The 16414-nt window shown below is 45.3% G+C and overlaps 1 long non-coding RNA gene across 1 annotated transcript; it reads left to right on the top strand.

Moving 5' to 3' along the window:
• The first annotated feature begins 7531 nt into the window (after window positions 1–7531).
• On the top strand, window positions 7532–11200 carry LOC144888483 (uncharacterized). Its single transcript, XR_013621043.1, has 2 exons — window positions 7532–7596; window positions 10833–11200. It is a non-coding gene; the product is annotated as an uncharacterized LOC144888483 (long non-coding RNA).
• The last annotated feature ends 5214 nt before the right edge of the window (window positions 11201–16414 follow it).

Here is a 16414-nt window from a genome sequence, read left to right as displayed (position 1 = left end):
AGTCCCATTACAGCGCTATCGCTGTTTTACTGAACCCTCGATATCCTGGCTGGCCGAATGCAATAAAACTTAAGGGAAGACCACAGGAGGCAAGCAAGTACAGGGGAATTTAACCTTAAAGACCCTACATAGATAGCACAACTCCACTCCTCCGTGTGGAAACACCTAAACACTTATCTGGACAATTCGACCCCACTTAGATACATCGAGATGGCTTCTTCTTCTTCGCACCACTTGGAGCATGCTAATTTATACGATTCTGACTTTCCTAAGGTATTTCATCTCCTACCCCCACAAAGGTAACATTATGTACATATTATTGTAATAGGTAAAAAGTGTGTATATATATAATATATATATATTTATATATAGTACACCTTAGTTAGGCATCAGATATGAAGCTTGTAGCCAAGTTTCATCAAAATTGTGTGTGTAGTTTCGGAGAAGAGAGCAAATACCTATTTTTTGGGGTGGGAAGTGGGGGGGGGGGGGTTCACACCTCCCTCCCCCCGTAAACCTCGTTAATGTGCTCAGATTTTGATGTGGTCGATACACCTTCGGCAGGCATGAAAGCAAATACCTATTTTTTTTTCGAGGGGGGGGAGGGGGAGGAGGAATCAAACCCTCCCCTCCTCCTACCCCCTCCCCCCCCCCCCCCCCCCGGTAAACTCCTCCAATGAACGCAGATTTTGAATTTGTTTCAAAAGCTATTAACTAGACCTATTGGCCAATGTATATTCCAAGTTTCAGCTAGTTTCAATGTATAGCCCTTGAGATATGAGCACCAACACATTTTGGGCAGACGGACGTACAGACACCAACGTGATTTTGAGGGTTTTCTAAATAAAACTCAAGAATGCGGAAACGGACGTTGCTGAAATTTGGAACATATTACCTCAACGTATCAAGCATTTAATTCTGAAATTTGCAGCCTATTTCGTCCAGTAAAAGCCGAGAAACTTATTTTCAATCCCCATGTTAAAGTTGCATCGAGAGAAACGATCCCGTATATAAAGGGAGTGGAACTTTGCGCCTCCCTTTGATTCCGGGAAAATAAGACGAGCAAGAGGATGGACAGAAAGTGAGAGCGATGGGGTGTAGGGTTGACCTCGCTTTTACCCGCACATGAACCGGCTAATTCAGGGAGTTCCGGCTGGTTCATGTGTGACCGAACGGGGTGTGTGATATGGTTGTTTGGAGAGGTGCGGACGTGAGATGCAAGGGCGTGATGCGTAAAATGTCAGATGGGCCCTGAAAAGGATCGCTGGCGCTTTGGTTGATTGCTCTGCATCCAAAGAAAACGAAGGAGATGTAGTGGAAGAAGGAAGAAAGTTTGTGAAGTCATGTGAAGTGATGTTTGCGACTACGCACAGCACAGGAAGTATCGGTGGATCGGTCCATCATCCGTGGACTGGTTCGCATTTGCTCCAGGTCCTCCTCCAGGCTTTTCCGATTTCTCCATCCAGACCCCCAGATGCGGTCTCTGTTTCGAACTCCAATTCAGCCTTTTATGAACCACATCCACATCCGCTTGTATCTTGATCCAGCCGCTTCCCCATTGGTTATCCGTGTGATCTGGCGATGTCTATTGGTCACTTCCTAACCTGGTGGTATGGCTGGTGCTGAGGCTTGGGCAGCGTGCCACCGTGTGTTCCTTTCTGCATTATTGCTTGGTGCCCTTTTGATGGTGAATGCTTTTTACGTGTGAAGTTATTTTTGTTGTCGTGTTTCCCCAGTAAGTTCTGGTTGAACAGACCAGCAGCACAGAGATAGCCGATCAATCTCACAGGAGCGACCCAGAGATCCCTCACATCCAAGATGTTGTACTCTTGCCTACATGAAGCCAGGACTGCGCAATCTTCCATGATATGTTCAATTGTGTGTGGAGCGGCCTGGTAGCGGTTGCAGGTGTTGTCAGTGGTGTCATCGAGTCCATGTTTGTGGTGTAAATAGTTTTGGGTGGTGTCCAGAGTGAAGGTGTGAAAGGTGAACCTGATCAGACCTGGGTGAAGGGCTCCTCCCATTTCCGCTTGATCCGAACCTTTTCTTTTCTTGTTCGGCAATTTATCTTATTTAGACCACACTTGATGAAACTCATGGAGCTTTCGAGAGTCCGTTTGAAGCTTGGTGGTGTGTTCTAGAAAAATTGGGAATTATACCATTCAGGTGGGTGAATTCAGCGAATTCTGAACTCAAGAAACAGGTTCCATTGTCACTAACGGTCATACGTGGCAAACCTTTGGTGACGAAACCCTGCGGTAGCTTCTTGATGGCGACGTGCGAGGTTGCTGCATCTGTTACCTGAGTATCAATCCATTTACTCTGAGTATCCGTAACAATAAGGATCATATGGGCTTCAGTGGGTCCATCGTCCTCTGCCACGGCTCAGTGTGACATTCCCAGGGGTGAGGTGGTACCTTGGCAGGGGCGTTTGGGCTTCTGTGGCATGGATAGTAATGGTTCAGGTGCTGTTCGTTCAATATCGGAGTCAAAGCGGAACCACCAGACGTAGTTCTGTGCTAGCGATTTCATGCTTACAATGCCTAGATGACAATCCGGGAAGCTGATCCAAAATCCTTGTGTAGAAGTTGAGGGGGGTGGGAATGAGAGCTAGGCATCCACACAGCAAGCAGCCTTTCATTAGGCCTACAATTTGGAGTCAGCATCACGTAGAAGACCCCACCCATGTTCAGTAGCACAGGTGACCTTGGAAGGAATTGGGTCACGCTTTGGGTACATCCGTATCTGGTTAGCATCAATTTTGGTTGTCATTCAAAAAATCCAACAGAGATATCACGTTGCCTGGTATAGGAAGGTCGAACACTGTGTCTGGAAGTGGGAGAGGACTCGTGGCATCTGCATTTGGAATTGTGGAGCCAGGTTTATACATAATGGGTAATCATACGCCAAGAGTGAAAGTGACCAGCTATGATCCGAAGCGGTAAGACCTCTGAGGTGGATTTTGTTCAGGGATCTGAAGGATTCCAACCCAGGATAAACACAGCTCCGAAGTGAGTCTGCATACCTCTAGGCTAGCTTGACACACACACACACACACACACACACACACACACACACACACACACACACATATACACACACACACACACACACACACACACACACCTTGAAAGGTTTTTGAAATATCATGTGCACAAGCCAAGTCGCCAAGATGGTTGCCATGGCAACAAAATTCAGCCAATCACAGCCTAGATCTAAACAATTTGAGATTATGTCAAGAGGAATAGATATCTGCAATATGAAAACGAAATGTCCAACGGTTTTTTGAAATATCGCGTACATGAACGTACACGGACGGATGATCGGTTGGTCAGACAGAGCTCATTTTAACGTCTCCGTCAAAGGGCGACGGATCATTTTGTGTAAGTGCAGCTGTGCCCCTGATGCAGCACCGCAGTTACCAGTTAGTTGGTACTCGTTTTTCCGATCTCGGAAAGATTTTTTTTTTTTTGTATACATGATCGAGACTCGTATAAGAGCTATCATTAATCACAAAACAAAAACGGACACATAAAACATACAATAAAGGGAGCGGTAGACAATATGGGGAGAGAGAGGGAAGCACACAAGTACAACATTTGAGGGCAGGGACATCGGGAGATCTGAGGGAGGGAGAGGGCTTGGGGGGAGGAGGCGTGGGATGGGGGGGGGGGCGGGGTGGGAGAGGTAAAAAAAAACACATTGACACTGTTCGGACTTCCAGGAAAGAAGTCGGTATTTCAAAAAGTGGATCTGGGGTGAATTAACGGGGGTAGAAAAGATCAAGGTTTTGGATGGGGGAAGATAAGAGATGGTGGTGAACAGTTGTTTTAAAGACCTGGAGGGAGGAGTGGGATTGAAAGGATTGAGGGAGTTTGTTCCAGAGGCGGGAGTAAAGAGGAATGAAAGAGTGAAGGTGTGCAGAGATGCCTGAAAGATGCCTGCCTGAGTCAACCCACCTAATGTTATTTCGACGGCACGGTCCTGAGGCCTGAAAGATCAAATTCAAGACCCTAATATCTTAAGCCAGACACCTTAACCGTTTAGCCATCACCAGGCCTACGCAGATGGTTTCTCGTGAGCTCTCAGAAGGAAACACAAACAGGTGAACCCATCGGTGTGTTCAACATTCAATTTACCCCTGAGTTCAGGAACCTTCACCGGCTGGAAGAGTCTCCCGGGGTTCTTCCAACGAGCTCTCGTTCTTCCTTATAAAAATGCCACATCCTGCTGAAGCCTCCACTTGAGTGCCCTTTACAGCCTTAAAATAGCAGCCTGCTGCGCTCTTTCTCCAGGGAATATCACAGATATCTGCATCGCACCAAAGGCATCAAGTTGCGCGTTAAAGGCAGCCACCCGAGTAGCGCAGCAGTTCGGTAATGAGTGTGAGTCTGCAGGGATAATTAATGGGCTCTGTGTCAGTGCAGGCTGCGCAAGCCTTGAACCTCCTTGAGACCTGTTTCCAGTAATGTACTGCAAAGAGATTCGCACAAGATGAATGCCAATTGCACTCATCTGTTTCTGCATTGGCCTAAAGGTAAATGAATGCGCACCATGATATCGCCCTCTCGTGAATCCGGACACATACATTCTGCAGATCAAACAAATTGGGAAAATTTTAATTGAACACAACTATTTATTTATTTCCTTTTCTTTGTAATATTTATTTCAAACGGCTTAATTTAACAAGCTATAACCATTTTCTACAACGCACCCATAGCAATGACCATTGAAAATGAATTGACCATACTACGCCTGCGGGTATTTCCGATGAGGTTTGACACTGCAGGTATGGTATAAAGGATACCTTAACACATCAACAACTAGAACGGCACTCAGTAGAGAGTATACCTCCGCCTGGTTGGCCATATCACTCAATGGTGAAGAATCACTTATAAATATAATACTAGCTGGATCCGGATCTTCACCAAAATTGAATCTATTTGTCCTTGTCAGACACCCAACCTGTCCAACAAGGTTCGTCCAAATCTGGCCACAACTTTTGGAGATATCCTGCTATGTATCGTTTTTAGCCCTAACTCCAAATGGTGAAGAATCACTGAATAAATTAAATAATTCTCAAATCCGAATCCATAGTCAGATCTTCACCAAAATCGAATCGATTAGTCCTTGTCACACACCCAACCTGTCCACCAGGTTTCGTCAAAATCCGTCCACAACTTTTTGAGATGTCCTGCTATGTACCGTTTTTGGCCCAATCTCCCAATGGTGAAGAATCACTTTTAAAATTCTAGTAGCCGAATCCGATTCCCGATCTTCACCAAAATCTAATCATTTCGTCCTTGTCACATACGGTACATCTTTGCCAAAGTTCGTCCGAATCCGTCCACAAATTTTTGACATATCTTGTTCACAAACAAACAAACAAACGGACAAACGGACAGATAGGCGTGAAAACATAACCTCCATCCACCTTTGGTGGTGGAGGTAACTAGAGTTCATAGAACACCTTGCCCTACACAGTCTTGACAAAATAGGGCATGGGAAGATCTACGTTCATTTTGTTCGTTAACCTTGTATAACGGACGTTACAGTAACCACACAACGCTATGTGTCGCCATATTTGTCAGAATGCGGATTTGAACAACTACTGCTAAATGGAAGTTTTTTTTAAAGTGTCAAAAAGGCGATATGTGTTCTATTGTGTTCAAGCATATAATTTAATTTAAATGAAATAACAAGAGCAATGCGACTGTGTCGCCAACATGCGTCCGCGTAGTCCATGCCCGTGACGACGGGTAGATGCTCTAGTTGACTGTCATAAAAATAAACAAGTTTGATTTAAATCCCTTCAGCTGTTTTCAAGTATCACATTTTCACCAGCCATGACAGGTTTCACATCGATCGGTGAAGCGGTTTCAGAGAAGGGATTTTTTTTAAATATCGGCTTTCAAGCTAATATGGCTGCCACACCACGTGACATATAACCTTAAAAAATGTACACTCTGCATATGTATGGATAGGGGATTACGTTTGTGAAGTTTCTTGTTGATCAGATAAGGTTCGTTTTTCTATCCAAGATGGCTGCCAAACCATGTGACCTAAAACGTCATCATTTTCAAACTATATGTAACAATGGAGTTAAATGTCATTTGTAAAATTTCACATCGATAGGGTAAGCGGTTTTAGAGATATTTTTATTTAATATTTTCCTTCAATCCAATATGGCTGCCACACCATGCGACCGATGATGTTTTCGTGATCAACTTTTAATCGCCATGCCTAGTCAATGACACACGTAAAGTTTCGAGTCAATCGATTCAGTGGTTTGGAAGAAGATGTTTTTTTAAGGTTTTAGGTTAAATCCAATATGGCTGCTAAACCATGTGACCTATGATGTCATAAATGTAATATTTCAATACAAATGGGTCATAGATCATGTGCATGCAATTTCACATTTTTAGGATAAGGCATTCGATGAAAGCATTTTTGACTGGTATACCACTTCATCGATGATGTAATCATTGTCATGCTTTTGTTCTACATTGGGAGTACTTGACAATGTGCCAAATTTAAAATTTTCCACTCAGCGGTTTCCGAGAAATATTTTTTTAAATGATTTGCGTTTAATCCAAGATGGCTGTCATACCACATGACCTATGATGTCACAATTATATTAAAAACATAATGCCTCTGCCGGACAACTCGAAAACATCTTGTCACAATAAAAAATTTATAAGTTGTAGACAAAACCATTGTGGAAGTTTACCATTGTCGATGCAGCGTCTTTCACACCACCCTATTTAACACGTCACATTAGTTCTTCGTGCCTGTAGTTTGTGTCCTTTATGACATCCTTAAAAACAGAGGAAACGCTGATGGGAACAACACAAAACTCCACTCAAGAGTTTATTTTTATCGATGCAAATTTACCTTATTGTTTTGTTATTCTTTCATATGCAACACGTAGCTGTGAGTAGCTTAATTCAAGAGTGGCACATCTGTGCCACTGATTCAGTGCCCCCTGTATTTCGGAGCAGCAATATGGAATTTGGCCATGGTGCCGGCAACATGTGACTTTCAAAATGACGTAATCTGCACCAGAATTCTCAGTGCAAATGTACAGAAACACCTCGGAACGGAGGTGTTCGGGGCATCATAAAGTACAACATGTGTGTGTGTGTGTGTGTGTGATAAGGATTGTGACCTGAAATGGCTCACAAAGCTTTGAAAAGAAGTCAAAAATACTTGGAAAAGTACCACAGAGAAAGGGCTGTGCCTCTGCACAATGAAATACTTGGAGAACCTTCCTGCAAACTGTCCTGCCCTGCAAACTCCTGACCATGTGGGCCGATGCAAGACCCCAGTGGACGGTCACGTGCCACACAAACCCACGACCTTCCTGCAAACTGTCCTGCTCTGGAAACTCCTGACCATGTGGGCCGGTGCAAGGCCCGAGTGGACGGTCACGTGCTACACAAACCCACGACGGATCGTAACCAGTGAATGGACTTTGAACCTTGCCGGAGTGCCGCATGTGATTGTGGCAGGCTTGTTGATTTATTTAATTGACGTTGTTGGAACATGGAGTTAGTTGGAACATGTAGTTAGTTGGAGCATGGAGTTGGTTGGAAGGTGAGGTTAGTTGTAATGTACGGTAAGTTGGAACGTGGGATTAGTTGGAACGTGGGGTTAGTCGGAACGTGGGGTTAGTTGGAACGTGGGGTTAGTCGGAATGTGGGATAAGTTGGAACGTGGAGTTAGTTGGAATGTGGGGTTAGGTTAATGTAAACATGGGGTTAGTTGAAATGTGGGGTTAAAGCACCATACAAAAGTGGAGGCACAAAGCATTGCTCGCAAAAACTTTTCTTCCTGGTAGATTTCTGTGCCTGCGACCCAGACCAGTTGTGTAAAAACGAAATGTAATCAACATGTTTATCTGAGAATAATTCATTATTTTATAATTTTAGAGACTCAACCAAAACATCAGCTACACTAATGATTACTATTCGGTGACTAAAGTTTAGGTTAAACCTCTAAAACCATGGAATAATGGATGTTCCAACTTACCCCAATGCTTAGAACACTTGATACATAGTCACCTGACTTCATATACACCTGCAACTGTCAAATATTAGCACTTCTCAATATGTTATAATTGTAGCACATATGTATGTGTATATATATATATATGGAATCCCGATGGGATGTACCATCTCCCCGATTTTGTTTGTGCTGGTTATGGAGTTGTTGATACGTGCGGTGAGTGGACATGGGAAAGAAGTGGAGCTAGCCCCTGGTCAGAGGTTGCCAGCAATGTTTGCATTCATGGATGACCTGACAGTTGTCCAACAGTCCGCTGATGCAGCAGTAGAGGTACTGGGACGACTGGAAAGGTTGATGCGGTGGGCAAGAATGGGATTTAAAGCAAGAAAATCGAGGAGTGTGGTAGTGAGACGAGGAGTGGTGGATAACATGCACAGGTTTGAGCTGGGAGGGGAGGTGGTTCCATCATTGGTGGAGGCTCCTGTGAAGAGTTTGGGAAGATGGTATACAGTGGAGTTGAATGATGTGGGAAGAGTGGAGGAGGTCAGAAACAAGCTTTTGAGAGGTTTGAAGAGGATTGATGGATGTGGTTTGCCAGGTAAATTGAAGGTATGGTGTTTGAAGTTTGGGTTGATGCCACGAGTATTGTGGCCATTGATGATGTATGATATTGCAATTGGGCATGTAGAGAGGGTGAAGGTTGTGGTGAGTGGGTTTGTGAGGAGGTGGTTGGGAGTGTCACGCTGTTTGACGAACATTGCCTTTTATGGTCAGGGTGGAAAACTCCAGTTTCCCTTGACATCATTAACCGAGGAGTTTAAGGTGGTGAGGGTGCGGGAGTTCATGATGTTGCGGGATTCAAGTGATGCAGTGGTAAAGAATGCTCTCCCAGAGAAGAAGGGAAGTCGGAAGTGGAATGCAAGAGCAGAGGTGGACGAGATGGAGGAGCGGTTGCAACAGGAGGAGGTCATGGGGATGGTATAGCATGGGAAGCATGGCTTGGGGTGGATGGAGCATGAGCGATGGGGAAAGGCATGTGTGAAAGAGAGGAGGAAGATGGTTGAGAGGGAGTTGAGAAGAAAGGAAGAGGAGGGGAGATATGTGAAAGCAGTCGGTCAGGCACAGCAAGGTGCTTGGACTAAGTGGGAAGGTGTGCGGGTGAGGATGTTGAAGTGGCAAGAGTTTTGGAGGATGGAGCCAATATTGTTGAATTTCCTGTTGCGGGCAACGTATGATGTGCTTCCGTCACCAGTAAACTTGAGATTGTGGGGGTTGTTGCAGGAGGAGAGATGTTATTTGTGTGGAGGTGTGGGAATGGTGCAACATGCACCGAGTGCTTGCTCAGTAGCATTGGCAGCAGGAAGATACAGGTGGCGACATGATCAGGTACTGGCGATGGTGGTGTAGATGGTGCAACAAGAGGTGCTGAGATCGAGAGAGAGAAGAGTGGAGAAGGAAACTGATGGGGGAGAGGTGTGGTTTGTCAAAGAGGGCCAAGTGGAAAGAGGTGGAAAGAGGAGGAGGAGGTGGAAAGCAAGAGGGCTGTCAGATGCTTGTGATTGGCAGGTGGTGGCAGACCTAAAGCCACAATTGGTATTCCCAGAGGAGATCTGTGTGACAAGGTTGCGGCCTGACATTGTCATTTGGTCAAGTGCAACAAGACAGGTCATCTTAGGGGAGTTGTCGGTACCTTGGGAAGAGAACATGGAGGAGGTGCATGAGAGGAAGAGAGGAAAGACAGTGAGCTGGAGGCAGAGTGCCGGGAGAAGGGTTGGCGAGTTTCATGTCAGCCATTTGAGGTGGGGTGTAGAGGGTATATTGGAAATTCCTTTTCTGCATTTCTTGCTAGGCTGGGAGTGTGTGGGACAGAAAGAAGGAGGATGTGTGACAAGGTGGCCCAGGTTGCCTTGAATGGCTCATTTTGGATATGGAGGAAGTTTATGGAGGCACGTCAAATGGTGTAGGTTGAGGTTGTGGGTGGTGGTTCATTTCAGCCAAAAGGGGTAATGACTGAGATGGAGATGTGTGAATAGTGTGTGTGTGTGTGTGTGTGTGTGTGTGTTTTTTTGTTTTTGTTTTTTTTTGTTAGCATTATTACTGCTTACTTTGTGTATATGAGTGAGTGGTGAGGGTGTGTGTTTTTGCATGAATTAATTTTTGCATGAGTGTGTGTTTTTGTGTGTTGAGTGGTGTATGATGCAAGTGTAGGTGGTTGTTTGGTTGGTGTTCTGTATGTATGTGTGTGTATGGGTGTGTATGTGTGTGTATGAATGATCTGGTGTGTTTTGTTGGTGAGTGGTGAAGGGTATAAAGGTGGGTGTTTGAGTATTCCACCGTGTTTGTTTGGTGCTGTGGATTCTGGATGTGGAGGTGGTGTTGTTGTCGTTGTTGTTGTTCGCACTGGCTGGGGGTGGGGGTATGTACGCATACAGATGCAGTTGCTGCATGTGGATGTGTACGTGCCCCTGCTGGCCCACCTTAGCTGACCGTATCAAGGTTGAAGGGCCGAAACGGGATGATGCTGAGGACCTCGACTGAGGACCCGGTCAGTGCGGCACACTTATGACCAGGTGTGTTTTGAACTTATATATACTATTTTATTTATTTATTTTTTCTATTTTTTTCTTTCTTTTTTCCAAACAGGTTTTTCTTTCCAAACAAAACCACATTATGCAATAGAGATTTCGTGAAAAATGTTCCAACTAACCCCACCTTCCCCTACTAGCTTCAGCACTGACACGTCCTCTAACATAATGAGATCCCTATGAGCAGTGCTCCCATTGCGTCCACAATTAGGTTTGCTGACAAATGTTTTTCCATCACAGGTAGACCGCGGAACCTTGTCCCGATGGATTACTTCACAAATCTACTGGTGTTGCATTCCATGGATTTATAACAGCAATTCCCCATTGGGTTAAAGTCAATGGAACACATTCCTTGCTCCAAGCAACATTATCTGTTCTAGAAATAACTGGACATAATGAACATTTTTTCTTCTTTATTCAATAGTTGCTGAGCTGTGCAGCTCGATGAGAAAACAAATTTGCGTTCACAAATTTGCGCGGAATGCGTTCACAAAGCAACAGCATGCACGACAATTCACCCGATGATTGTCTTCTTAGGAAACGAAATTATACAAAGTGCTTCCTCTTCACCTTCCCACGAGGAATTATTGGGGGGGGGGGGGGGGGGGGGGAAGGAAAGAAACGAAAACGAAGCATTTGAATAATGCAATATGAAACAATTTATGGAAAGATGCCAACTCTACGTTCACACGCGTAACACCTTTTCTTTTCTTTTTTACAATTGCGCATCAACACAGCGTAAGCACAAAGCACACAAGTTATGCTGTAAATGTCAGGATTAATTTTCTTCAAACTCAGGATTGAAACACCCATTTGTATGCAGCACGTGTCACGAGTGCAGGGATTAAGGGTACATGGTCGCTGCACAAACTCCCAAGCGATGTGCTGCAAAAACAAAGTTTGGTGTCCACGTCTATTTCTAATAGGAATGCTAATTGCTCATAAAGATGGAGATGGCACATCATGATCAGGGAGGGAGTCACGACAAATCCTTTGGGGGTGACTGTGGGTTGGGGGTGAGGAAGAAGAGGTGATTGAGATGTCTTGAGCTGAAGGGGAGAAGAGAAAAAAAGGAGAGTCGCAGAGGTGGCGAAAACAGTGGGAAGATGGAGGAAGAGGTAAAATATTGTTCCCCCTTTGGGTGACCCCTTGGAGCACGTGCGCTCAAGTTCATCAAGCAACGTTAATATTAAAAACATGAAACCAAAATGAAAAATAATTACCAAAACACATAATGCGTTTGCAAAGGTTGTTCTCTTCTTCTTCCTAACGTTTATGTACGAACTTGTATCTGTCTCTGCCTCTGTCAAAAATGTGACAGACCTCGTCAACAGAAACTTTTTTAAAAATGAAATTCAATACAATATCCAAAATAAAACGACCGAGACGAGAAGCTGGAAGATGGACGACGTGCAAGATGTTCTTCCGGTTGCTGGATCCTCAAGAAATGCAGGATGTGCTGTCGGAACAGGGACAAGGGATGTGTCATGTGTGAAGATCTTGTAACAGTGAATCACATATTTTAAAGTATTATAGACTGTAATGACGGCCGGTAGGATAGCTTGGAGGTCTGCATACTCGTTTGTAATGTAATGCAGTTCCTGTTCCACGTGTGTGTGGTTCAGTGTTTTGTGAAATACCACGTGCCTTTGTGACTCGAACTGAGATCTCGCGAGAGCACGCCAGACAGCCATGGCTTGACAATAAAGCAATTATCTCACATGGTGTCAGAAGTTAATCAAACTTACTGCTTTCCGACAAAGTGACCCGAACTGAGATCTCGCGAGAGCACGCCCAACAGCCATGGCCTGACAATAAAGCAATTATCTCACATGGTGTCAGAAGTTAACCAAATTCACTGCTTTCCGACAAAGTGACTCGAACTGAGATCTCGCGAGAGCACGCCAGACAGCCATGGCCTGACAGTAAAGCAATTATCTCACATGGTGTCAGAAGTTAACCAAACTCACTGCTTTCCGACAAAGTGACTCGAACTGAGATCTCGCGAGAGCACGCCCGACAGCCATGGCCTGACAATAAAGCAATTATCTCACATGGTGTCGGAAGTTAACCAAACTTACTGCTTTCCGACAAAGTGACTCAAACTGAGATCTCGCGAGAGCACGCCAGACAGCCATGGCCTGACAATAAAGCAATTATCTCACATGGTGTCAGAAGTTAACCAAACTCACTGCTTTCCGACAAAGTGACTCGAACTCAGATCTCGCGAGAGCACGCCCGACAACCATGGCCTGACAATAAAGCAATTATCTCACATGGTGTCGGAAGTTAACCAAACTTACTGCTTTCCGACAAAGTGACTCAAACTGAGATCTCGCGAGAGCACGCCAGACATGGCCTGACAATAAAGCAATTATCTCACATGGTGTCAGAAGTTAACCAAACTCACTGCTTTCCGACAAAGTGACTCGAACTGAGATCTCGCGAGAGCACGCCCAACAGCCATGGCCTGACAATAAAGCAATTATCTCACATGGTGTCAGAAGTTAACCAAACTCACTGCTTTCCAACAAAGTGACTCAAACTGAGATCTCGCGAGAGCACACCAGACAGCCATGGCTTGACAATAAAGCAATTATCTCACATGGTGTCAGAAGTTAACCAAACTCACTGCTTTCCAACAAAGCGACTCGAACTGAGATCTCGCGAGAGCACGCCAGACAGCCATGGCCTGACAATAAAGCAATTATCTCACTTTTTTTTTTTTTTTTAAAGTACAAGATCGAGGCTCGTGAAAGAGCTAACATTAATCACACAAAAAGTCAAACCGACACACAAAACACAAAAAACAAGAGGAGCGGCAGACAAGATGGGGAGAGAAGGGGAAGGACACAAACACAACATTTGAGAGCAGGGACATCGGGAGAAATGTGGGAGGTGAGGGCTTGGGGGGAGGTGGGAGAGGTACAAAACATATGAACACTGCAGGGGCTCTGGGGTGAATTCGCGGGGGTAGAAAAGATCAAGGTTTTGGATGGGGGAAGATAAGAGATGGTGGTGAACAGCTGTTTTAAAGACCTGGAGGGAGGAGTGGGATTGAAGGGAGTGGGGGAGTTTGTTCCAGAGGCGGGAGAAAAGGGGAATTGAAAGAGTGAAGGTGAGCAGAGAGCCTATATTTTGGCAGTTTAACCATAAGAGGGTTGCAGGCAGATCTTGTGTGACCTGAAGGAATATTGGGGGGACAGAGCACAGAGAGAGCTGGGGGAGCAAGGCTGGAGAGGAGTCAGTAGAAGACAGAAAGACCACCAACCTGCCTGCGGTGAGTGAGTGAAAGGCCCTCGGAGTTAACTTCATCGCCGGAGATTCCAATGATTCTGAAAGCTTTGGCCTCAACAGCGTGAAGCCGAGCTAGGTGTGAGGCAGGAGCACCAGCCCAGAGGGGGGAACAGTATTCCATTGAGCTGTGGATGAAAGCCTTCTATGTGGTGAGGAGCTCAGATGTGCCAAGGAAGGACTTCACACGACGGAGGATGCCCATGGTGTCAGAAGTTAACCAAATTCACTGCTTTCCAACAAAGTGACTCGAACTGAGATCTCACGAGAGCACGCCAGACAGCCATGGCCTCACAATAAATCAAATATCTCACATGGTGTCAGAAGTTAACCAAACTCACTGCTTTCCGACAAAGTGACTCGAACTGAGATCTCGCGAGAGCACGCCCGACAGCCATGGCCTGACAATAAAGCAATTATCTTACATGGTGTCAGAAGTTAACCAAACTCACTGCTTTCCGACAAAGTGACTCGAACTGAGATCTCGCGCGAGCATGCCAGACAGCCATGGCCTGACAATAAATCAATTATCTCACATGGTGTCAGAAGTTAACCAAACTCACTGCTTTCCGACAAAGTGACTCGAACTGAGATCTCGCGAGAGCATGCCCGACAGCCATGGCCTGACAATAAAGCAATTAGCTCACATGGTGTCAGAAGTTAACCAAATTCACTGCTTTCCAACAAAGTGACTCGAACTGAGATCTTGCGCGAGCACGCCAGACAGCCATGGCCTGACAATAAAGCAATTATCTCACATGGCGTCAGAAGTTAACCAAACTCACTGCTTTCCGACAAAGTGACTCGAACTGAGATCTCGCAAGAGCACGCCCGACAGCCATGGCCTGACAATAAAGCAATTATCTTACATGGTGTCAGAAGTTAACCAAACTTACTGCGTTACGACAAAGTGACTCGAACTGAGATCTCGCGCGAGCATGCCAGACAGCCATGGCCTGACAATAAAGCAATTATCTCACATGGTGTCAGAAGTTAACCAAATTCACTGCTTTCCAACAAAGTGACTCGAACTGAGATCTTGCGAGAGCACGCCAGACAGCCATGGCCTGACAATAAAGCAATTATCTCACATGGTGTCAAATGTTAACCAAACTCACTGCTTTCCAACAAAGTGACTCGAACTGAGATCTCGCGAGAGCACGCCAGACAGCCATGGCCTGACAATAAAGCAATTATCTCACATGGTGTCAGAAGTTAACCAAACTCACTGCTTTCCGACAAACGACCATTCATAAGTAAGGTATGGCGTTTTCAAACTCCGAATACCCAGCTATCCAAAGGGCTGCAGCGGATTTATTTGGAGAATTCACTCGGTTTCGAGACCATGTTCAGTTCGTGTTCGCAAGCTCGCTATCTGAGCTCGCTATTAATGGGCTCAAAATTTACAATTCATTCAACATGGGAGGAAAGTGAGAAAAATGTTCCCGCCAGGGTGCCCTGCCATTTTGAAAGGTATGTGCGTCTGAGAAAGACAAAATGGACTGCCCGGCACCAGCTACGGCAGTGGAAACAAGGGAGTGAGGAGACATTTGATAACTTTGTCAAGGACCTGAGGATTATTCTCATAGACTGCGAGTATGCCGATCCTGAGGACATTCTAATAGATGCGATCATTGCTGGCATGTATGAAGCAAAGGTGCTGGAAAGGTTACTGGATCAAGGTGAAGGACTGACACTCGCAAAGACTTTGGAGATTGGACAACAGATTGAGTTGTCTCACAGACAAATTCAAGGGGTGTTCTGTAATAGCTTCATGTGAGCTGGTCAACCTGGACCATGAGAACGTGATATCAGGGGAGACCGCTGAGAACCTTGGCCTCATTGTTCGGCTAAGTTCCCTGGTGCGGATCCAGTCAGAGGATGACGAATCGGTTCCTCCAGAGCCACGAGACTTTCCTGATATCATCGGCACTTCCGGTACCCAAATCAAATCTAAATCTACTAAATCAAAATATACCTGGCAGCCAAGGGTGTTGTACATGCTGCACGCCAGCCACCCGCGGCATCGAGGAATTGAGCAGTATGGTAGATAAGGGCTTCATAACTCCAGTCGAGGAGCCAACCAAGTGAGTCAGTTCAATGGCAGCTGCAGTTCGCAATGGTAAGCTGAGATTGCGTCTGGAAGGTAGAGATCTCAACAAGGCCATTAAACGTGAACACTATCCCATGAAGACGGTTGAAGAGGTGGTTTCCAACATACAAGAACCCAAGTTAATCTCAGTATTGGATGCAAAGAGTGGGTTTCTGCAGATTAACCTGTATGAGGAGTCGTCACAACTGAAGACCTTCGAAACACCGATAGGCGGGTTTCGTTGGCTCAGCTTACCGTTCGGATTGAAATGTACCCCAGGAATAGTTCAGTGTATCATGGATCAGATGTTGGATTGCATTCCTGGAGCCATCTTGATTGCAGAATGAGATCGAGCTCATCACGACAGCATTTTAAAGCAATTCATGGAGAGGGCTATGTCCTCCAATCTCAATTTGAACATGCAAAGTTGGCCAAA

This window comes from Myxine glutinosa, chromosome 12 (genome assembly GCF_964187855.1).
Source record: "Myxine glutinosa chromosome 12, kmMyxGlut1.1, whole genome shotgun sequence".
NCBI lineage: Eukaryota > Metazoa > Chordata > Myxini > Myxiniformes > Myxinidae > Myxine > Myxine glutinosa.
This window is presented reverse-complemented; position numbering and strand designations above follow the sequence as displayed.